We start from the raw sequence: 24,221 nt of genomic DNA, 5'->3' as shown, positions 1-24,221 counted from the left end.
TTTTAATGGGTTATGAAAGTTGCTGTGTCTAGTTAGTTAAACCACAAATATTTGATATGTTTCTGAGCAAAATTTTAGTGCAAATATCTAGAAAGATATTTGCACTAAAATTTTGGTTAATTAATTAAAAAAATGTTTTATTTTGAAAATGTCTCTTTATGAGAAAGACCTGTAAAAACTGTAATGAAACAACTGGTTAAACTGAGTTAAACGTGTCACTGTATGACTTTGTTCCCTGTTGAGGCCAGGGCCACACACACACACACACACACACACACACACACACACACACACACACACACACACACACACACACACACACACACACACACACACACGCACACACACACACACACACACGCAAACACAAGAATCTGCCTAGCAGACAAAAAGGCAGGAATAAAGTCAGCAATAAAACAGTGCTGCTAATCAGTATCTTGGCCAGTGAGCCGGTTTGGTTCTGCAAGTCATCCATGAAAGTAAATAAGTAGCACGTCACGTGTGTAAAGGGTCGCAGAGAGCGACATGACCTGCATGTGTGCTGATTTTCGGCTCGCGCTGGACTTTCCAGGAAGCATTTCCTCCCTGTTATATGCAGACACTGCAGACACTGAGAAACAGCTTTAACACTTTCAAAGAAAACAATTTCCTGTGGTGATTTTCCTACGCATCTCCTTGAGAACACAGAGGTCGGTTTTATTAGTAAGAAGTGATGACAAAGTCCACTAAACGGCAAAAGAGATGAGATATTTTGTGAACGAGTGAGCAAGTGAAACAAAGAAGTTGATGAAGGAGAAACGAGAACTGCGGCTAACTCTTGAGGACACATGATGTCCTCACCGCGGAGGTCCACGCAGTACGTCTATCAACACGCTGATAGCTCTCCAGGAGGACAACATGGCTAATTTAGTCATGTGACAATTTGACAAGCCTCTCATATGCTTATGTTGCTCAAAGTATATACAGTGAGACCTCAACTTACAAACACCTTATCTTACAAACGTTTCGTCTTAAGAACCTCTAATTTATGAAAATTAAACCTTATAATAAGCACTATTTTCATAATACACACTCACCACGGCTGGCGCAGTGATCTTCGGCGGAAGCACACGACCGAACAGCGCTCCAGCTGGCGCTACTTTGCACACCCCCTCTCATTGAATGCACACGTCGATCGCTTACTTGGAGCTTTTTACTGATAATTTTACTATGATGGGACCGAAAAAAACCCACAATGCAGTGTATTTCTTTCATTACAATACAATAGCACATTTATTATACATAGAATAAGGTATGTTGTGTGTAGTTTTAAGGCTTATTTAGTTAAAAATTATATTTTATGAAAACCCGGGAACGGATTAGTCCCATTTTAATGGTTTCCTATGGGAATTTCTTTTTTGAGATACACACTTTTCACCTTACACACTCTGTCTGAGAACCAATTAAGTTCGTAAGTTGAGGTCTCACTGTATATATATATATATTTATATTTTTTTTTATATATATATATATATATATATTTTTTTTTTTGGGGGGTAGATGCGAGATAGGGTTTGTGTCTTTACAGAGATGCACATTACTGCAAATAACATAAAATAATAAAATGATAAACCTGGTAGCATGGTTTAGGAGTGCTGACATGTCTGTGTCACAGTTCTGAGGATTGAGATTTAAATCTTGACTCCAGACTACCTGTGTGGAGTTGCCATCCATCCATCCATTCATTTACGGATCGAGTTTATCGTCACAAAGGCCCAGCTGTCTTTAGGCAGTAGGCAGGATACACCCTAAACTAATTGCCAGCCAATCGCAAGGCACACATTGACCAACAAACATTGGCACTCACAGCCACACCTAGAGACAATTTATAGTATTAAATTAACCTGCCACGCATGTTTTTGGAGTGTGGGAGGAATCCAGGGTACCTGGAGAAAAGGAAGGGGAGAACTTTGGCCGGCGTGCTAACCCATTGATTGGAGTTAGCATGTTCTCAAAATTCTTTCCATCTCCAAATGTATTTTACATGTGTCATTCTGCCAATGTGACCTCAGAGCGGTCCATTTTTTACCCATGAGCCATACATTTGACACCACTGCTCAATTGCGTCCAGCGTTTCTTTTCTTTCAACTTCACTAAAGCAAATGAATGGATGACTATATGACTAGCATTGTAACACAATGAAAAATGTCAATGCTAGCAGTTTTACACATTATAGCTGTGCTAAACATTTAAAACGGAGTAGCTAATTGACAATCCTACTGAGATTCTCACATGCCTGGAGTTTATACCTGAGCACATTGTACAGCGATCCTGCACAAGAGCTGTCAGATTTTGATAAGAAAGATAATTTGTCTTTTTTTTTCATGTAGATTCCGATTAAGTGACGTGTCTTATACTGGCCTCTGTATTTTGCAAGTGATCCAATGGAATGCCCCACCTGTGTATTTCTCCGCTGTTGTGTTTGTCTTCGATCCAAGAAACTGGCACCATCATTCCTCCGGCTCATTCAAGCCCAAATCGTGGGGGTGGAAGTGATTTTTGTGTGTGTGTGATGACGGGGGGATATTATTGTCAAGGCAATGTACAGAACTATGATGACATGTTACCATCACGATGCGGGCTGTGTCATATGCAGAAGAAAAGAAGACTAACGTAGAGAGCAAAGAGGGGGAAACTGCCCTCACCCCATCCTTCTTCTCCCACGATCTTGTCAGGCCTCCCTGGGAGCTCGAGAGCCCTTCAAAAGTGAAGTGAATGTGGCCTTAAGAATTTCAGGTCAGACGGAGTGCGTGTCCGACTGCCCGCAGCCCGTTCCCACTTCACCGCGGAGGGATGATTCCAGCTCATTTACCCAAAAAGAACCCCCCCCCCAACCCCCTGCCTTAAGGAGCCACTCAAAACCACTCAAACTGTTCGCCTTCAACTCAAAAAAGAGCATTCGGATTGTCTGATTGAGCCATGACTTGAACCCAGATTCAAACATTAATAATAAATTGCAGAGGAAAGTTATGATCTCAGCTGTTTGTGTCGCCTACAAAACACATGTCACCGATAATAAGATTTTGCTTTGGCTACAGCCAAAAGGAGCTTTGCCTTCTTGGCCAAACGCATTCCTCTAGTTAATCAGCTGGCCTGACTAAGGCAAGGGACAGCAAGTTTAAAGGACAACCGACGTCTCCGGAAAAGTTGTGTCCATAATTTGTAAAATCGCTTCAAATGACTTCTACTGAGCGTATTTAGCAAAGATTTCACTGCATATAGCTATATTTTACGTTTTAAGACTCGCGCTGAATATTCTGGAAGTCTTGTTTTTGAATTGGTGACGAGTCCTCACGTTACGTCACTGAAGGAACGCCCCTGACTGATAATGGACATACTTTGCATCACCTCAATGCATTTTGCGGTATTTTGTTTGGTCTGAAAAGTTTGTGTTGATCTGTGTTGATGGCGAAATTAGAAGGAAAACACATAACGCAATGGTGAATCGTTGTATGTTACACCGAGACAACTCTTTGATATTTGTTGACAAAAATTCCAAGCTGAAAAATAAACCCATTTCCAATAGAGCTCGGGCGCCATCGTCTGCATTTTCTGTGACGCTACACATCAGTCTTGATCCCTCAAAATGACCCGGAAGACCTTCTTTAATCGATTGCAAACATTTATACTTTCCTTTTCAGAACTATTTGAATCATATTCATAACTGGATGCGTAACAAGAAAGCGTATTCTCCGAATCTGAAGCCATTGTTTTGATTCTCTAGCAAGGCAAGACGTCTTGGCGTGATGTCACGAACTGGGGGTGGGACTTTCTGAAAATGCCCAATTCGCAGCTCAATTTTTTGCAGATTTTGAACACTGTAAGTCATTTTTAGTAGTGTTTTGCATTTGACTAAAAATATAAGCCTGCATGTTTTGGGTATTTTAGATGCTATAAAACGTTTTTCTGACATCAGTTAGGAAACAAAAAGGTGATGTCGGTTGTCCTTTAAGACAATTATTACAGCTGACGACAACATCATCGCTTACTTCCCAGGTGCTCTCTCGGAAAAAAAACATTTGAACACTTTGTGACTTGGTTGGATGACTCAAACAAGGAAATATGAACAGTTTCACGTTTCCATTTTTGTCATTGTCCTTCAACAGTACTCCTCGCCTTTTGTCATCAAACACGGGCCCACCCATTCAACAAACACATCTCGACATGTGTGTCAGGATCCACGTGTGTAAAGCGCTGTAGTGGCATGTTTGATTTTTGCATTTGATGTAGATCACACTATTTCACAAACCACCAGACACACACGCACGCGCACACACACACACACACACACACACACACACACACACACACACACACACACACACACACACACACACACACACACACACACACACACACACACACACACACACACACACACACACACACATTTACGGGTACAACAAACAGCTCTTTAGTAAGGTAAAAGTCCACAAGATTATAAATAATACGAACTGAACACAGGCTCTCTTAACAAACTCTCCTCATGCCACTCCACTGGTTCCACTGGTTTCATTGTCTAGGACAAAATGATCCCCAGTCCAATTCATCATCACTTTCAGGTGATCTGCACCACATTGACAATTATTTTTCATTGACTAATTAACAAAGTGAAAAAAAGAGAGTCCTCCCAATGCAGCGAAGTATTGCATTAAACTAAATTCAGATCGAAATTAGAATGCGAGTGATTCAATTGCCCTTTAATGGTAGCTTACCGATGATTCATTTAAAATGTGCCTTTAAATCATTCACGATAAGGACAAATAGTGTTTTTGTCACTACATTTTGGATAGTTGCACAATTTCGTACTTGCTCGGGGGACAGTTAAGAAAGACAGAAGACATGATGGTGAAAGTCATCAACTGTACCTGTGGGCCACACTGAAGGGTACTGACGTCAACAACCAGGTAGTCGAACTTCTGCGTTTGGAGTTTTTCTTCTCTGATTTTGGTGCAGATAAAAAGTACGGTAGCGGAGCAGAGCAGCACCCTGCCTACGAGCTTGCACCACTGCAAATGTGGAGGTAAGTAAAGGTGCTTTTGTGTTTACTCATTCTCAATGGGCAGAAAAGAGAGGTGGGGCCGTTTAGGGCAGGTACCCCCCACCTACACACACACACCCTAAGCACCACCTATTTATTCTCTTTAACCTCTCTCTCAGCTGATAAGGAATAAGACAAAGGGGAAAGAAAGGGCATAGGTTGTGACAAGAAGTGGTGAGTGGAAGCAATCAGGGTAAAGCTTGTCAGACAACCTGTAGATGTGTTTACAGCGCTATCTCGCACACGTGACATTGTAAGGAAAGCTTTCCTGAAAATGATCAAAGAAAAGATAAGGGTGCCTTCTTTGTGCTTTTTGAAATATTTCAAGTCAATTCTCCATTTTGTTTTCTACAGTTATGCAAAGTTATTAAAACTGGATTTGTACATTAGCGACAGGAAAATTCATTCAGATTTTATACTTTTGTGCGGAAGTAAATTGAATGTATATTTTGGATTTCATTTAAAGGACAACCGACGCCTCCGGACAGGTTGTGTTCATAATTTGTAAAATCACTTCAAATCACTTCTACTGAGCGTATTTTACAAAGATTCCACGGCATATAGCGATATTTTACGTTTTAAGACTCGCGCTGAATATTCAGGAAGTCTTGTTTTCGAGTTGATGACGATGCCTGACGTGACGTCACGTCTGGAACACCCCTGACCGAGAAAGCGACACACAATGCATTTTGGGTACATTGTTTGGTCTGAAAACTTCGTGTTGATGGCGAAATTAGAAGGAAGACACATAAATAACGCAATGGTGAATCGTTGTGTGTTGCACCACTACTATTTGATACTATAAAACGTTTTTCTGATATCAGTTAGGAAACAAAAAAATGGTGTCGGTCGTCCTTTAAGTAAAAGAGTTCAATCAGATTATATCAGTATATTTTAATGCCTTAATTGAGTTTTTCTTTTGGAAGGGGTTGTTTTCTTTTTGAAACATTGACAGAGGAGCTGGAGATAAACGTTCAGCTGTGACGTGAGACTAAAGTCCAGATTTGTAAGTCACCAATATTAACAATTTTGAAATAACAGAAGCAACACTTGAATGCTCCGTAGGTAGAAGCAAATCAGGGTTTCGCTTCTGGAAATTTGGCAGGATGTGTTGAGATTGCAAGGGCCATTGTGCAATTTCCAGGTCAGCTTACATGTTTTTTTTAAAACTCTGAATTCATTCAATGTGTTTGGTACATTTAAAGAACAACCGACGTCTCCAGAAAAGTTGTGTCCATAATTTGTAAAATGGCTTCAAATGACTTCTACTGAGCGTATTTTAATAAGATTCCACCGCATATAGCTATATTTTACGTTTTAAGACTCACTCTGAATATTCAGGAAGTCTTGTTTTTGAGTTGGTGATGAGTCCGTACGTGACGTCATGAAAGGACGGCCCCCTGACCGTAAAGAAGACGCATTGTAGAGTCCTTCCATCACGTCAATGTATTTTGCTGTACATGTTTGGTCTGAGAACCGTGTTGCACCCAAAAGCCGCCAGAAGAGGGAGTCCAAGCTCCATATAAGGAATTTATCAGCCTGTGGAAGCGGAGGTGGCCACAGGAGGTCGCCCTTTTGTACCTCTTTTCTGGTGATCCATTGTTGCCCCAATGTTGCCTCAAAATGGCATGGAATAAATTCTTTAATCGATTGCAAACATATCCCCATTACTCTTCAGAACTATTTGAATCATATTCATAACTCGATGTGTAACAAGAAAGCATATTCACCGAATCTAAAGCCATTGTTTGGATTCTCCAGCAATGCAAGACGTCTTGGCGTGACGTCACGAACTGGGGGCGGGACTTTCTGAAAATGCCATATTTGCAGCTCATCTTTTTGCAGATTTTGGACACTTTAAGTCATTTTTATTGGTGTTTTGCATTTGAATAAAAATATCATACTGCGTGTTTTGGGTATTTTAGATGCTATCAAACGGTTTTCTGAACAAAAAAGTGACGTCGGTTGTCCTTTAAACGTTTTTGAAAGAAAAGGTCAGCATGTATTTAAAAATAAATGATGAAGTCAAATCTCTCACAAGATCAATAGTATTATGTTCATCCATCCATTTTGGAAATTGGGAGGAAACCGGACGTACCCGAAGAAAGCCCACACAGGCCCAGGAGAACATGCAGCTGCCACACCGGAACAGTCTCTCTGCACTGTGAGATCAATGTGCTCACCACTGGCCCAACTACTACTACTATACTATAACAATAACAATAATAACAATAACAATAATAATAATAATAATAATAATAATAATAATAATAATAATGAACGTAAAGTGTCCTCGAGAGCTTTGAAAGGCACTGGAAATAAAATTTATTATTATTACCACTAGTACTACTACTACTACTACACTACAAGTACTATAACAACAACTACTACTACAACTACTACTACTAAAAATAACTGAAGTATTGAAGAAGCTTCATACTTAAAAATAACAAATGTAAATACCTTAAAAACCTGCTGTGCTAGAAAAAAATATATATTACTTTTGTTTTCAATCGGCATCCAAAATACATTTTGGGAGAGATAAAGCCAGCTCCGATTAAAATTTGTTGTGTATTTGGTAAATGCGTTCATAAAGACTTCAATATTTATCACGAAAAAAAAATGGCAATGACAAAGGTGACGATACCCTTGTTCTCAAATTTGTTTCACATATTCGAGGAAATCACGGCAGTCAAATGATTTTTATAACTCTGGATGAGACCCCTAAAGTATTTCTTGACACCAGCTGCTTCTTGTTACGAGGATGCCATCTCCAGACAACATGTTTTGGCTACTTTACAGATGCTCAATAGAATTTTAATCAGGCCTCTTGGAAGGTCACTTCAAAATAGCAGAATATTTTTTTCCCGTTCTGAGCCACTGTTGGGTGTTTGCAGCCTGGTGGACTGGCACTTTATTGCCCACGAGGACCTATGAGGTGTGAATTAGAAGGAGCTTTCTGACACTGGGCAACTCATTTAGAATGCCTTCAGAAATGTTATACATTGTATTTATGTATGCATTTAATTTCACTCTGCATGTCTGCAGGTGGCCTGTCTAAGCCTTTTTGCTAATTCCGGCCTTGTCAGTTGCCATTATAAGTTACGAGCAATACTAGCAAATATTTTATGTCAAGTTAAAATCTGTCAATGCAGTACCAGGATTGTCCTTTTCAGATGCGGATCATTGATTCACCACATTGACGGCTGAGAACATGGTGCGATATCCAAAGTGATTGTGACAATTTACTTTCAGCACCAACTGGACTTTGCTACACTGAGACACATAAGGAAACAAAACAGTCTGCAGTATAGACTAAACACAGGGCATTCCAGCCATTTTATCAGACATACAAAAGGGATGAGTGGAAGTTGAAATGCAACTTTAAATGATCTTCAGTGCGCACGCACAACACCGTTATGACAATTGGCGTTGTACCGGTGATACATTAACCAATGGCTCTGTTAATGAAGGACGAGCCATCACTGATTCTCCCGTTTTGGTTAGGCACACAGACACACACACTGAGAGTCTTACGGACACAAATAGAGCAAAGTTTGCAAACGGACACAATTTGTGGTCCCGACAATATTGTGAAATTGGGAGTGAAGGCCAGGCAAAGCCATAAAGTCATTTAGGAGACGGAGGAGAGCCCCATTCAGCTTAACCCCACTCAAGAGAAGCTCACGCGGAGTAATTGACACCTGCACATGCATTTTTTAAAACTTTTTATAAAATAAAAAACGGTATATATATATATATATATATATATATATATATATATATATATATATAGTATCGTTATATCGGTTATATATATATATGCTTATATATATATATATATATATATATACGCAAGGAGAAAATTTACATGCAGTAAAGTCTCGTTATATCGATATCGGTTATATCGATATCGGTTATATCAATATATATTATTACGATATATTTATATGAATATAAGGATAAAATTTATATGCCGCATATCGGATATATCGATATATATATATATATATTTTTTTTTTTCCGACTCCCGAGAATATCGATATAATGAGACTTTACTATATATACATACATACATACATACATACAGTATATATATACATAGAGATTTTTAACAATCTGTTGATGCCTAAATGCCACAGTCAGTAAAACAACACTTCCGAAAAGGGAAATGTGTGTTGGAACACTTCCTCATTCAAAGACTTCACCTCACATCCTGAAACAAGTCAGCCAATCGCAATGTAACCTGCTTATCATTAACAAAAAGGACTCAGCACAATTACAGTGCCTCTCTGCCGCCCCCCCCCCCCCTCCTCAGACACACACACACACACACACACACACACACACACACACACACGCACACACACACACACACACACACACACACACACACACACACACACCATACACACACAGGATCTAACATTTTCCTCTCCATCCTGTGAGTCGAGTCCTCTTTTGCCTTTTGGCTTGTCAGCTGACCCTTCTGTCATGTGGCGAGCAACGAGCCAATAGCAAATCATGCACAATCAATGCCAAGGTCAGGGATAAGGAAGGACAGAAATAATAACAAGTTGGGAGAACAAAACAACTCGGCAAAATATCAAATAAATGCATATGACTCGTCTGACCGCCGAGCAGTTTACCGCTGAGCGGTCAAAACGGAGGACAGTCATGTGACAGTCTGCGAGCGCTGACGCGACATGGTGGTTTTGTCACATATTTTTGCAACTTAAACATGAAATAGTGGCGTCTCTATTTGCACAACACCGTCCAACATGCCCTGGAGGACAAATTGTGTAACTCTGAGACGATCATTCAAGCGAGCGGCGTTGGTGTAAAACTTGAACACACACCGCAAATATGGGACACTTTATGCACTCTAGAAAATTTGACTGAAAGTCTTTTTGTTCACTCTTCTTCATAATCAATGTCAACTCCTTTTGACACTAAGCCACATTATGATTTCCCTCAAGGCCCCAATGTAAGAGTGAAAATGATACGAACGTATCATCACCTCACCATATTATTACAAATACAGGAATCCTCCATTTTATTGTGTTCATGTAAATCTCAAAGTAAAACAGCATGAGGGAGGAGAATTTTAAGGTTTGCATTTTTTGAAGCCTTTCATGTGGTCTTGACATATTACAGACTTTCATCGATCCCGAGTGGGTCTGGAATGTACCAATATGTGATCGCCACACGAATTTGCAATTACTGTACCCCCCGCATGGGTAGCCTGAGAGTTGTGTATTGAGGTACTGTACATGTAGTGTATGGTACGTTTTGGTTTTATGATATATTATTACATTATGCTGTAACCGAAATCAGTTAATTTATAGACTATAATTTGTTATTCTATACTTTTATACTGTTATACTATATTATTAGATTTTTTTGGGTGGTTTTTGACTTCATGATGGCGCTGTGAGAGTGGCTGCCTTTACAGCAGCTCCAGTATTTTGTTTTTGCTGCTGTGAAATATAAATTTCTCCACTGTGAGACAAATAAAGTGCGAATCTAATCTAATCTAATGATTTTGCTGCATTTTTTGCTGTGTATAATAATAATAATAATAATAATAATAAATTATATTTTAATCTCTCGAGGACACTTTACAGTCACAGACAGGCATAGGTATTATAATAAATTAAATATAATCACAAATAGAATGCAATAAATAAAATACAGTTATAAATAAAAAAAACAAGAGAGAGCGCTACACAGAAAATGCAATTTTAAATAGGTGGGTTTTGAGATGGGACTTGAAGGGGGGAATAGGATCGATGTTACGAATGTTGGGAGGAAGTTTAGAGTATTGAAGTAACCAAACCAAAATCAGTTAATTTATAGACTATAATTTGTTATACTATACTTTTATACTGTTATACTATATTATTAGATTTTTTTGGGTGGTTTTTGACTTCATGATGGCGCTGTGAGAGTGGCTGCCTTTACAGCAGCTCCAGTATTTTGTTTTTGCTGCTGTGAAATATAAATTTCTCCACTGTGAGACAAATAAAGTGCGAATCTAATCTAATCTAATCTAATCTAATCTAATCTAATGATTTTGCTGCATTTTTTTGCTTTGCTTCACCTTTTCAGGGACAGGGATGGTATCATGATGTCAGGTTAAAGGGTGCATTAATGGGTTAATATCTATTTTAATAATAATAATAATAATAATAATACATTTCATTTCTAAGTGCCTTTCAAAACTCTCAAGGACACTTTAGAGTCACGGGATAAGAACTTTTTCCCCCACTAGATTATTCAATAATTCAACTCATTAAGTGTTCCTAATGAGTGGAATATGCCACTTAGAGAACTCCCCTCTAAAGGTAACCAGTGACCAATCTTTAACTTTTTGTGTTTTCGCTATTGGTGTGACAATTTGCTCTTTTCACACACAGTCGCACCCACAAGCACACACTGGCAAAGAGGGAAGGATAAAAATAAGCCGGTTGGATTGCAGTATTAACACCCTCCAAATACAAATTCCAAAACACACAATGACTAAGCTCCTGAGTAGTGTCACGAAACAGGGATTTTATGACAATAAACAGAGACTTGAAAAACAGTTCCACCTGTTCTTCATCTTGTGAACTATGGAGTGAAACTGTTCAGAAAGCAAGAGCAAGTGCGGGTGGTGTTTTTTTATTTGTTTGATTTTCTAAAGGATCGTTGTTTGAGCGACCGTAGGAATACCGTCATTTTAAAATTATTCACCTGTGCAAATGGTTTCAAAACATTACACATAGATGTTTACACAACAATGTTGTGAATAATGTTCATACGAAAACACAATATTCATTGAAAGACACTAAACAAAATATTTTAACGCCTATTGTAATTATTACCATATTTAATTATTACCTATTGTTGCTTTAAGGCACAGGTGTCAAAGTCAAGGCCCGCGGGCCAAATCCGGCCCGCCACATCATTTTTTTCAACCCGCAAAAGCAAATCAAACTTGTGAAATTTCATGATGCTTGCTAAAATCCTAACCAAAATGTCATATTATTGGATGTAAACCACAATAACAGTCATTATTTTTGACTTCAGATTTGAAAACTAGTTATTAATTCATTTTTTTTGTGCTCTATGTGTAATATGTGGTGGGGATTAACCATTCTAATAGCTTCCCCAAATTCATAACGGCCCTCGAGAGGAAACCATCACTACAATGTGGCCCACAGCAAAAAAATGACTTTGACATCCCTGCTTGAAGGGATAAGGCTCTTGTTTTAGAGCATAAAATAACGTGTATTTTTTATGACCAAGCCTAGCTGTTAAACAAGACCATCAAGTCAACAGACAACTTCTACCAGCAACTCCTTGCAGCACCAACTTTTGCGTCACAAAGCACACCTCAGTCGCCTAGCAGCCGAGATGACAATCATGAACGGTAATGTGACGTAGCGATTTCAGTCTTTGGTGAAACCTTATACAGAAAAGTGTACTTTTCTGTTTTCCTCCGGTCTTGCTAGTCCCCTATAAATGTTTTTAGGAAAACAAATCAATAGATTTACAAAACAGCAAGATATCATGATATGGAGACCCGTAAAGGATTTTAGTGAGAAACGGGTTTTTGATATGTAGTCCTCCTGCCGTATGGGCAAACATTTGCTCAAAATTCACATTCAGAATCAGAATCAGAAAGCCTTTAACCGTCCCACAATGGGGAAATTTGTGTTAACAAAGTCATGTTTAGCAGTGTAATAGATTAGGAGAGCATTTTAATGAAGCATTTGTACTAAGTATCAACGTAGTGGTATTTCTGGGTAATATCTTGACCATCACACATTCCCACAACTGCAATTCAGACAACGACTCCATTGTATGTAAGAACCGGTATGCAGCGAAGAGATCGTGCAATCAGCTGCATCAAATGCGCATGTGTGGGAGAACGACTCAGCTAATATGTCTACTCGATGTAAAACTAGTACTGTACTTTTAAAAAACAATCCATTCTCATCCAAAAGAGGCCATAGAAGGAGGAAGGAAGAAACACACATGGAAATGAGGCATGATAGCTGAAGTTGCATTAGGAGCACAGATGAGAAAAGGGTTCAGCTGTATCACCACACAATAGGTGGCCCGGGTTTCACCGGGGTCAAAGGTGGGACGATGCAAGACGGGGGTCACGTGGGGAGAAGGGACTGTTGTTGCAGCCTTCACAATGGGTGGATGTCACCTGTTTACACATGCGCATATTGCACCAACGAGCTTGGGGCTTGTGCAATTACACGTTGTAAGCACAATTTACGAGGGAAAAAAAGACAAAAGTAAAAGCACATTATAGTTATTATGCTCAGAAACCTGCATGAATAAGTGACAAAGACACAAAAAAACAATTATTGACATGCTTGGAAAATATGGGAAACCCTTCTGCACCTCAAGCATGTTCAACTCCAAAAAAATGTTTATTGCCATTTGTAAACATTTAGGTTCACACCCTCATTAGGGTTTGATACTATAAGGAAATGCTATTTTCACAAGATATAGTAATAAATTGTAATCACTTTCAAGCAAAACCCTAATTACCACTTTCACACTAATTCTAATGTAAACTTGACAAAATGTATGGTGGGTTGCTTGTGGGTATCAGTTGAGAAGTTTGAGGTTGAATCTTGGTTCTGGCCTTCCTTGTGTACTTTTTATTTACCTGTCCTTCCACATACCTGTCAACTTTTACGCTTTCCCCATATTTTGTCAGTTTTTTTTTTATCAATTCAAATCATGTATGGCATCCTACAAGTTTTATACAGGGAAGAAAAATGTGAACGGATCTTAAAAGGACCATTCTGGCTTATATCCAGTTGGTCTCAACTGCTAGTAGGCAACGACAATACTGCCGCCGATCGCTACTATTGTCACGACAAACCCGCAAAAGTAATCCTCAATCGTCTATATTTTTTTTTTGCGCTGCGTATGGTCCGCTTGATAAAAGCATAACGTGCACATAAGCGGTAAGCTCTCTGTATTTTCGCTTAAGTTAACTATTTTTTATCATTTCAAATAATGTACGGCGTACTACAACTTTTATACAGGAATTGTAATCATTTATAAAGGTAGCTTTTAGCCATGGTTGACAGATATGCTCCCATATCACCAAAACATGCATGTCTCCTGCTCAGTGAGTTCCTCAATATTTTATAAAACAATGTTGTTTGTTTGTGTGTGTGTGTGTGTGTGTGTGTGTGTGTGTGTGTGTGTGTGTGTGTGTGTGTGTGTGTGTGTGTGTGTGTGTGTGTGTGTGTGTGTGTGTGTGTGTGTGTGTGTGTGTGTGTGTGTGTGTGTGTGTGTGTGTGCTTTTTGCTATGCAGCGTACCAAAGCCTCCGTTGTTAGTTTGCCGCAGGCCTCTCACTCACTCTGTCATGCATGACAATAAGCGAAAGATATTGTGTAAAAGTCAACGTCAGTGAAGTGTCTCCCTGGATAGCTAGCTAGCTTTCTAGCAAGCTAGATAGCTAGCTTTCTAGTAAGCTAGATAGCTAGCTTTCTAACAAGCTAGATAGCTAGCTTTCTAGCGCGGTAGATAGCTCGCTTTCTAGCAAGCTAGATAGCCTGCTTTCTAGCAAGCTAGCTAGCTTGCTAGAAACCATTCAGCTTGTCCAAAACAATGATGATTTAGAAACGGCAGTTATAATGTGCCATGGTACTGTTGTGTTCAACTGATGTTTACCTTTAATTTAACGTGAGGCTTTAAGAAGCACTCTGGGCACTATAAATCCCCAATTTCCAATTTTGATCAAATTCATTCAAACATTATTTCTTGCAATGCATCATACTGGTGTATGATACTCGGTTGAACATTTAAGGAGCTCCCGAGGGAGGCCAATAAAGGGAATAGAATACCACCATTGTGCTTTTCGGGGATGTGTGTGTTGGCCACAAACAGAGTTAGCGGTGGAGAATGAGATTAGATCTTCTGACAGCTACTACATAAACAACACAATAGTTAGTAACAACAGGTTCCTTCCTTACAGTGTATCTCTTCTTTTATTGCAGCAATCGTAATGGATTAGGTTTATGACACACTTATACACACACACGCACACACACACACGCAACACACACATTAACACACACGCACGTACACCCACAGATACCAGACTTAGTGTTCCTCCCCCCCCCACTCCATCATGAACATGAGATGGTCATGTGACATAGCTGTTCTGCTGTTTCTCTTAAATGACAATAACTCTTTCAAATCTGCTCACAAACACACACACACACACACACGCGCACACACACACACACACACACACACACACACACACACACACACACACACACACACACACACACACACACACACACACACACACACACACACACACACACACACACATTTATTTCCCATTTTATTCCCTTTTAAAACCAGCTGCCCTTTATTTCTCCCTGAAACTTGATATGGCTACCGGGTAATTGCTGAAAAAGAGATATGAATTCCTTTCTTGAATGACCATGTCCTTTTTGCAATAGAGTAGTGATTCTATTTAATGAGTCGTTTTGTGTTTCCATATGAAATAAAATGTCATCAGTTCTGACCAGCTCATCGACACAACCGACGCACCTTGCAACTCGTGCACGTACACGCACGCCCACACCCACCCGCAGAACTGTTGACAGTATTCACAAGGAAACTGGCTGGGATGAAAGACAACACACAGATACTTAAAGTGGAGTGAAAGCCATGTTTCTTTGCAAGTTTCAGCTGGAAATGATTCAAGGAAGTATTAAGATGAAAATTGAGTGCGTTGAAAGAAATGAAAGGAAAAAAAACTTTTCAGGATTCAATTTAACTCATTCACTGCCATACACGAATTCATTCGGTAATTGAAAATATGACTTAGAGTGCCATTCAGGAATTTGTTCGGGTTTTGTGGGGTTTTTTTTTGGGTGCCGATAAGCGCTGGCCATGGCCTCTGGCACTGTTTTTTTCTCTTCCACAAGGGGGCAGCATTTGCCTTTTGTCTATGTTTGCGCTTTGTTACAGCTTGAACTGTTGTTAAAGCGCTATATAAATCAATATGTATGTATTGTATTGTATTGCATTGCATTGTATTTTGGATACCCGCCCTCATTTCAGGCTCATATAACTCCAGACACATATAATTTAGGAATTAACTAGAGTCCAAGGTTTGTTACACTGCATTGAATGTTTATGTAGTTCTAAAACTCAATATTCTGTGAGTCCTGGGATTTAAGTGAGAATGACAAAACCCTGGCACCGGAGAGGACGCATTTTTTGCACATCGCCTGGCAGTGAACGAGTCAATATTTGAACCCAGAAGTCAGTGTCCATGTGGTGCTGAATGAGTGTTTAATACGGGTGTACCTAATGTTCTCAACTGAGAGTTGATTAGTCGATTGTTACCTCAAATTGTCTAATTCAATTAGGATCACAAGTGATTGAAATTACTTGCAGTCTTTTACCACTTTCACTTCCTGGTTAACATTTGATATATCATTTTGGATTTAACAGCCGTGTCCATCTCAATTATATTTGAGAGGCACTAAAAACCGGCTACAAATTCCATGTGTGTCTGTCCTATGGGGCAAATAATACTGATAACTTGATCGTATAGTATGGAGCAACTCCCATTATTACACATGAATTTGTTAATACAGTCATTTGATACCACATTCAAATATGATATGCTTTTTATATTTTCATATCCAACGTCCATGTGACCCTCAAAATTGCAGCATCATCTATGCAACAAGCTAATCTAGTTTGTGCATCAACAAGATGGCCAAGGCTAAAGCTGCAGCCTGCTTAACCAGTTTGGGGAAAACAAATGATGACGAGACAAGACAACACACATCTCACACACGCACACATGCACACACACGCACACACACGCGCACACACGTACACACACTTCAGCACAAATAAACACAGTCGCTGTCCCGTAACCTTGGAGTGAAGGTTAGAGCCGTCAGCTGGGTCAGTGTGAACATTGGGCCAGCTGAAGAAATGTCCTTCTAGATACCCACTGTGTGTATCTCTATCAACCCAGTGAGGAAACAGACGCGTTTCTAAATAAACTTAACAGCCCATCACGGCATGACACCAACCTGGAGGATGACGGATTGGGTCCTCTTGGGCGATTTTGGTTCTTCTGGTGACGTTTTTGAACCAACTGGTGGTTCACGTTCTCATCTTCACTTTCTCTTTGCCTTGATGTTGTCCGTCAGGTTCTTTGCGGTCTCTCGTTGGCTGCTTAGGTGCCTCCTGTCTTGAATGAGAAGCCCCCAACCACCATCAGGATGACAATCAGAAATGTTCTGGCACGGTTAACGTACAAAGTATCACAATCACAAGTGCACCGAAAAAGAGGACGAGCTAGAATTTCTGTTCCTCATTTGGTGTTTTTTTTGGGGGGATTCTGACTCAGATCCTATGTTTGTCTCTGCTCCAGTCACGACAGCACTTATGGTAGACACAACAGTAAGAGACAAGAACAGAACTTTTTTTATAAGAGAGGAGGGTATTAAAACCCACAAGATCTTCAAATGGAGGAGAGAGGGAGTACAGAAGGTGACGGTGGGAGGGATGGAGGGAGTAAGGGCAGCGGTAATTAGTGAGTCTGTACCTGACTCTCACTGACATAAGCCCCACATTCCTCGGAACCGAAGAGGGGAGGTGGGTGTGGAAAAAAGAGGGGAAAAGTTCCAGCACACTTAATGAACCACAGGAACCCATCAGAGGACCCCTCCTCACACACACACATACACACACACACACACACACTACGACCGGCACAAGCACTCGCAGAGACGAGAAAACCCTCCTTACAGCACACCATCGCTGACGTCTCACTCCGGTTTTTCAGGTGAATGTCAGCTGGACACACATCACGACTAGCACTCTTCTCCGTCCATTGGTTTTCTGCTTCTGTTCTCGATCCTTCTTTCTTTCTCTTTGCACCTGTGTACGGTGTACACACTGGCTCCTTCACAAAACTCACCAAACCAGAATAGGACAGCCCAAACCCCCAACACTACTCCCTCCCTCCCTCCCTCCTCTACTAGCGCTCCGGATGGGAAATGCTATCCTTGTGCGTGAATGTGTGTGTTGTGTGTGTGCGCATGCATGTGTGCTCTCGCCAATCTTTGTCCTAGTCTATGCGTGTGCACGTGTGCTTGTGTGTGTCTGTCTGTGTTTGGTGCAGGCTTAACGGCAAAAACCTGAATCGTCGACGCCAGAGCAACATTCCAACGAAGGGCAGCACACCTTTGTACAAGCCTTCCCTAGGTATCACATCTAACGCAATGCCCATAACGCTATGGGCTCCAGGTGAGTTTTACACACTGACTTGTGTTTACAACTGCCGAGGACACCACACGCTGCCTTCATGCTATGCGGTACCCTCCCATGACGTAGATACCGCTGTAATGACAACTTTCAGGAATAACAACTCACATATTCTCGTATTTCTCTCACCCCTGTTGTGATCCCAGGAAGAAGATGGCTGCCTGTTGGGAGATTCGGTGGGGGAAGGGTTTGTAATGAGAAAACTCTCTCCTGGGCAGTTTCTCATTCGTCTTTGGGTTTTTTGCAGATTTTAAAGTAAAGCTGATAAGCCTCCTCAAAAGTCTTGAGATTGTGATTGTTTTTTAATTCATTCATCAATTCTGATTAACTGTTGGTGGAATTAATTAACGATACCTAGAGACTATCCCACATATAACATATGTAATACACTTAAAACTGGATGTTACAAGGCCCAAACTACACCACACCAAAAAAATAAGGCATATACAATGCATATTGATTTATATAGCACTTTAACTGAAGCTACAACAAAGCCCCTAACATGGACAGGTATCATATACAGTGAAAAAGCGGTCACAAAGATAGTAGAAAGCATCAGGGAGCGAAACCAAGCTCAAGCCGGAATCATGCCGAGTCGAATGCCAAAGAGTACGAGTGAGTTTTGAGACGAGTTTTAAAAATGGGCAGCAAGGGGGCTTGCCGAATGGTCAGTGGCAGGTAATTCCACAGAGTAGGACCTGCAACGGAAAAGGCTCCATCCCCTCAAAGCTTCCGATTAGTTTTTTACACATCTAACAATGTCTGGTCAGCAGACCTGAGGTGTCCGAAGGTGGATGAGCTCGGAGAGGTAAGAAGGAGCGAGGCCATTTAAAAATTTGAAGACACATAATAAGATCTTGAAAAGAACTCTAAAATGTATAAGGGGCCAGTGAAAGGATGCCATAGGAGATGTTTTATTTTATCCAGCTGTACATGGGCCACTTGGACCAAACAGTATCACTTCTGTCTTCTTTTCATTGAAGTTCAAGATATTTTATGCCATCCAGGTTTTGATTTCCTCCAGGCACGCTAAAAGTGGCCTGAAAGAGAAAGTGTCTGTTTTCCTCAGAGGGACATAGATCTGACAGTCATCTGCATAGCAGTGGAAGGAAATATCATGTTTCCTTAGGATGGAACCCAGTGGGAGCAGGTATGGTGATATATGTAGTATATCTGGAATTCAGGTGAAATTTCAGGATGAGTCTAAAAACGATGTATAACCTTGATGGGTGACCATCACATATTCCCATCCACTTTATCCTGACAAGGGTTGCGGGAGGCCTATCTAAAAACACCCAGAACTGGTTTCCAGGCAATCGCCGTGCACACGGAGACAAAACAACCATCCACACATACACTCACACCTAATGACAATTTAGAGCGAAGGTGTCAAACTCTTTTTTTTTTTTGTTGTTGTTGTTCCGAGCCACTTCGGAATTACAGCTAACGTTATTTTTTTACCCATGACAAATTGACATTTTGATACAGATTTCAGCAAAGATCATGAAAATTGACACTCAAGATTTGCTCCCACGGGCCACATAAAATGATGTGGTAGGCTAGATCTGGCCCCCACGCCTTGACTTTAACACATGTGATTTAGAGTTCAAATGGGAGGAAACCAGAGGTCCCGGAGAAAACCCATACAGGCACGGAGAGAACATGCAAACTCCAACACACGGAATGCGACAACAACTTTGAAGTAAATTAAAACAGTTTCAAGGAGCAAATGTTAGAATGGTGTTTGGAAAACTCCTGATCACTCCTGGTAACTCCTGGTAATTTCTCCTGATCGTGGTTAGGCCAGCAGAGAAGGCCTTGTTGGCCATGATAGTCAACCAATGCCCAACTTGCGGGCGGCAACCTTGTTTGTTAAGTACTACCGGCTCAACTGGTGAGTTTTTTTCCTTTTGTACTTGCCTCTCATTGAAATGTCTTTATTTGATCACTTCCGCACCCACCTTTTAATGTCGTCACAGTGCGTGTTTGATCATGCAGACTAAATTAAACATACCACACAACAGCATTCCCCATTTCATTCAACTTTAGGTGCGTGTGCTTGCTTACCTGAAGATCCCGCAGGAATTAAAGTGGGGCGGGTCAAATGCACTTCCTTCTTCCTTCTCTCAAACTCTTCGCAAACACCTTGTCGTCATGGATATGAGACCAGTCAGAGTCTCTCCGAGCACTAAGGCAACCAACAATGCTGATGATAGAACAGAGGAGGAAGCTGGATTTCTGTTTGGAGGGCGGTACACATACACATGCATAGGTTAGTGTGTGTGCGTACACTCAAACGCACACGTTGCTCACACACACAGTAGGGAACTTGTATGAATAGGAAATTGAGATTGAGTCAGATGCGCTCACACTGAGAAGTAACTTTTCAACAGCGGCGGCTGAACTCTGTGCTGGGAGGAGGATTGAGGCCGTTGGACGAGTTGCTCAACACACAAATGCTTACTTAACAGATATTTATTTACTTAAAACAGCTCTTCGGTCTTACAAAAACTCGACAGGCACAAGTGTATGAGTAAAGACGCTAAATTTACACCATGATCGTGAAGCAACATGATTCCTCCCAAGTGGTCATCAAGACATTCGAATCATTTCACGAATCATTTGATGTGGTCCACAAAAGCAAATCGAACATGGTGACTCCTTTGATGCTTGCTAAAATGGGTACAAAACTTCTAATTCCCAAATGTACTACCTAAGCGAGCTATTGTAAGTTTTGTCGTTCCTGTAATGTGGACTCTGAATTGGTTGCCAAAATAAGAATAATAATAATTAGTATAATAATTATTATTATAATAATAATGATAATACAGTAAAGTCTTGTTATATCGATATCGGATATATCGATAGTCCCGGTTATATCGATACTATTTCTATTCACGCACGGAGAAAATTACATGCAAACAGGGTCGGATATATCGATAGTCCCGCTTATATCGATATTTTTTCGGACTCCCTTGAATATCGATATAACGAGACTTTACTGTAGTACAGTAACATCCTTCTTACATGTCAGAATATTCACTTTTTCACTCTAATATAGCAACAACAATAGACATTGTAGTTACTCAGATGCAAAATGTTGTTGCTTGATTTTCACAGGAATTGATCAGGGGGTATTTTTTTTCATCCCGAGTTGTAGCATTTTTTGTTGATGATCTCTTCAGCCAGTCTCAATTGAATCAGATTAGTTGTGTTAAATCCATACTTTCTACTTGTTATCTAATTTACAACAGATAACTTTCTTACAGACAGTGACGGAAGTATACGCCAAAACATGTCAGGTAACCGAACATCTAAAAAAAAACACTGTCTGTAAGAAAATAATCTGTTGTGAATCAGATTAGTGGTGTAGCTTTATCACAGTGAAGTTGTGGCTTGCAGGCCTACCTCATAGTTCAAATTTCAGCATTGGCTTTCTTGTGTGCAGTTAATGTGTTCTTGCTCTACTTGCATGATTTCCAAGGTTGCGCCGCGCTGGTGGGCACGTCAACCTGCAACAAATAGTCAACCAAGTTCTCAGATGGGGTAGAATAACAGCAAAAGTGCACAGTTTAGGTGATTGCGGTGACTCTTATCAATCTTTGTGGCCTTGTGTGAAAATGGTTCTGCTACATCATGCGCCATTTCTTGTAAGACAATATGAATATGCAAGGAAGAATCAACAAATGAGCTGTGATGCATGGATAAGGCTAAAGTTCTTACCTGGCTGGTACTTTTCCGCTGAAGCAACTGTAACTAGGTGTGTGGCATCATGTAAAGTCAGTTGAAGGGCACACTGAGTGTGTGTGTGTGTGTGTGTGTGTGTGTGTGTGTGTGTGTGTGTGTGTGTGTGTGTGTGTGTGTGTGTGTGTGTGTGTGTGTGCGTGTGTGTGTGCGTGTGTGTGTGTGTGTGGGTATGATCCTTATACATTGTAATTGGCTTTTGATGAGTGAGACAGATCAAATGCTAACGGATTTTCATTGCCAACACATACGTGCACGAGCACACACCCCCACACGCGCGCGCGCGCGCACACACACACACACACACACACACACACACACACACACACACACACACACACACACACACACACGCACGCACACACACATAAACTTGAGGTTTGTCCTTGCCATTATAATGTGGCAAGCGCTTAGCGACTCATTGATTCAGTGTTTATATCTCATTTTACTCATGTAATCACCAGTAGTCAAGTAGTCAGATCTTCCTGATGTACCCATGGGTTCATGGGAATGTCGACCATCTCGTCAAGGAGCAAAAAAACAAAACAAAACGGATTTTCCTGTCAACTACATATTGCTGGATGAACAGCGATCAATTATTTGTCGTAAATTGTAGAACTATTACTTTTCCTGTGACACATCGGCACAGTTTTTGGTTGTCACTGTATGTAAAAATTTGTTTCGCCATTTTGTCAAGCCCTCGTTTTGCATGGAGGACTCCAAGACAAATCAAGGTCATAAAACAGACTCGGAACAGAATAGGAAAATACTGCTTTGTATCACGGGAGACTATTGAAGCATGTATAAGTGTAACAAATTAAATAAGAAGGTGTTAATGCAGCATTGTACAGGTTGCTGTAAAGATTACAGCTTTTATTGAGAACATTCCAGGTCGGTTTAATCTAGCGCGGCTCGCCATCACCAGCTGGGCCGATTATTGAATATGGTGTTATACACACAAATGTGACCCTTAGCCACACGCAAACACAACACGTACTGTACAAAGCAAGCCGAGTCCTGCTGTGAGGCGACATTGATGACGCGTGTTGGGTGGAATACTGTAATCTTCCAGCTGGACTCCCCCCCCACCCGTTGTTCATTTGGATGAAGTCCATACCGTGTTATTTTCCCCCGTTTTTTCGAATTAATCCTGTCATTTTCAACGTAGTAACTACTGTATTTTTAACTAAACTAAGGTGAATAACAAAAACGGAATGAAATGTCATCTAGAAAATTTACGAGTTACCTTCCATTGTTTTTTGGGTCCTTCGTGTGTGTGTGTGGGGGGGGGGGGCATCGAAAAATTAATAATGTCGCCCCCTGCTGGTATGATAGAGGAGTAACATCACAAGACTACTCGTAATTAGTGATAGGAATTCCGGTTCTTTTCAGAGAAATTAAAATCATGTAAAATTATGTGAAAAACGAATTACTCGTGTAAAAAATACACTACAGTATATCAAATATTTTATTTATATGGCTTGATTTATATGTGCAGAGAGCATCCACTAACTTTCACATTCTCTGTGGTTAGTCTGGTCTGATGATCAGCTGTCACTAATTTGCTTTTCATATTAATAATGCTATCGTACCAACTAGTAAAAAATATAATAATTGAATAATATTAACAGCATAATGTGATAACATTTGTCCACCTGTCTACCCTCCCTCCCCCCTTCTCCTCACTGCTGCGTGTGTCTGTAATGAATTCAATGAAAAAGTCAATGTTGTGAAAGACCATTTGTCCAGTACATACATTATAACTTTTTTTTTCTGGACTCCGATGTAACGCCCAGAAAATGCACAAGATGGCGCCCAAGCTACGTTCGAAATGGGCTGATTTGTCTGCTGGGAATTTGTGTCAACTAGTATCAAATAGTAGTATTGGTGCAACACACAACGATTCACCGTCACGTTATTTATGTTTTCCTTTTAATTTCGCCATCATCACAGATGTTTTCAGACCAAACAAAGTACCCAAAATGCATTGTGTGTCGGTTTCTCGGTCAGGGGCATTCCTTCAGTGACGTCACGTCAGGAATCATCACGAACTCGAAAAC

The 24,221-nt window shown here is 40.4% G+C and overlaps 1 protein-coding gene across 1 annotated transcript in view; it reads right to left on the bottom strand.

The window, feature by feature from the left end:
• The window catches only part of rbm47 (RNA binding motif protein 47), a 31,268-nt gene extending 13,226 nt beyond the window's left edge, over nt 1-18,042 (bottom strand). The window contains 2 exon segments of the mRNA XM_089005740.1: nt 17,178-17,338; nt 17,899-18,042. The gene's annotated coding sequence lies outside the window, so the exon portion shown is untranslated.
• Between the last annotated feature and the right edge of the window lie 6,179 nt (nt 18,043-24,221).

The sequence above is a fragment of the Hippocampus bargibanti genome, linkage group LG10 (genome assembly GCF_051943395.1).
Source record: "Hippocampus bargibanti isolate YZ-2025 linkage group LG10, ASM5194339v1, whole genome shotgun sequence".
Classification (NCBI taxonomy): domain Eukaryota; kingdom Metazoa; phylum Chordata; class Actinopteri; order Syngnathiformes; family Syngnathidae; genus Hippocampus; species Hippocampus bargibanti.
This window is presented reverse-complemented; position numbering and strand designations above follow the sequence as displayed.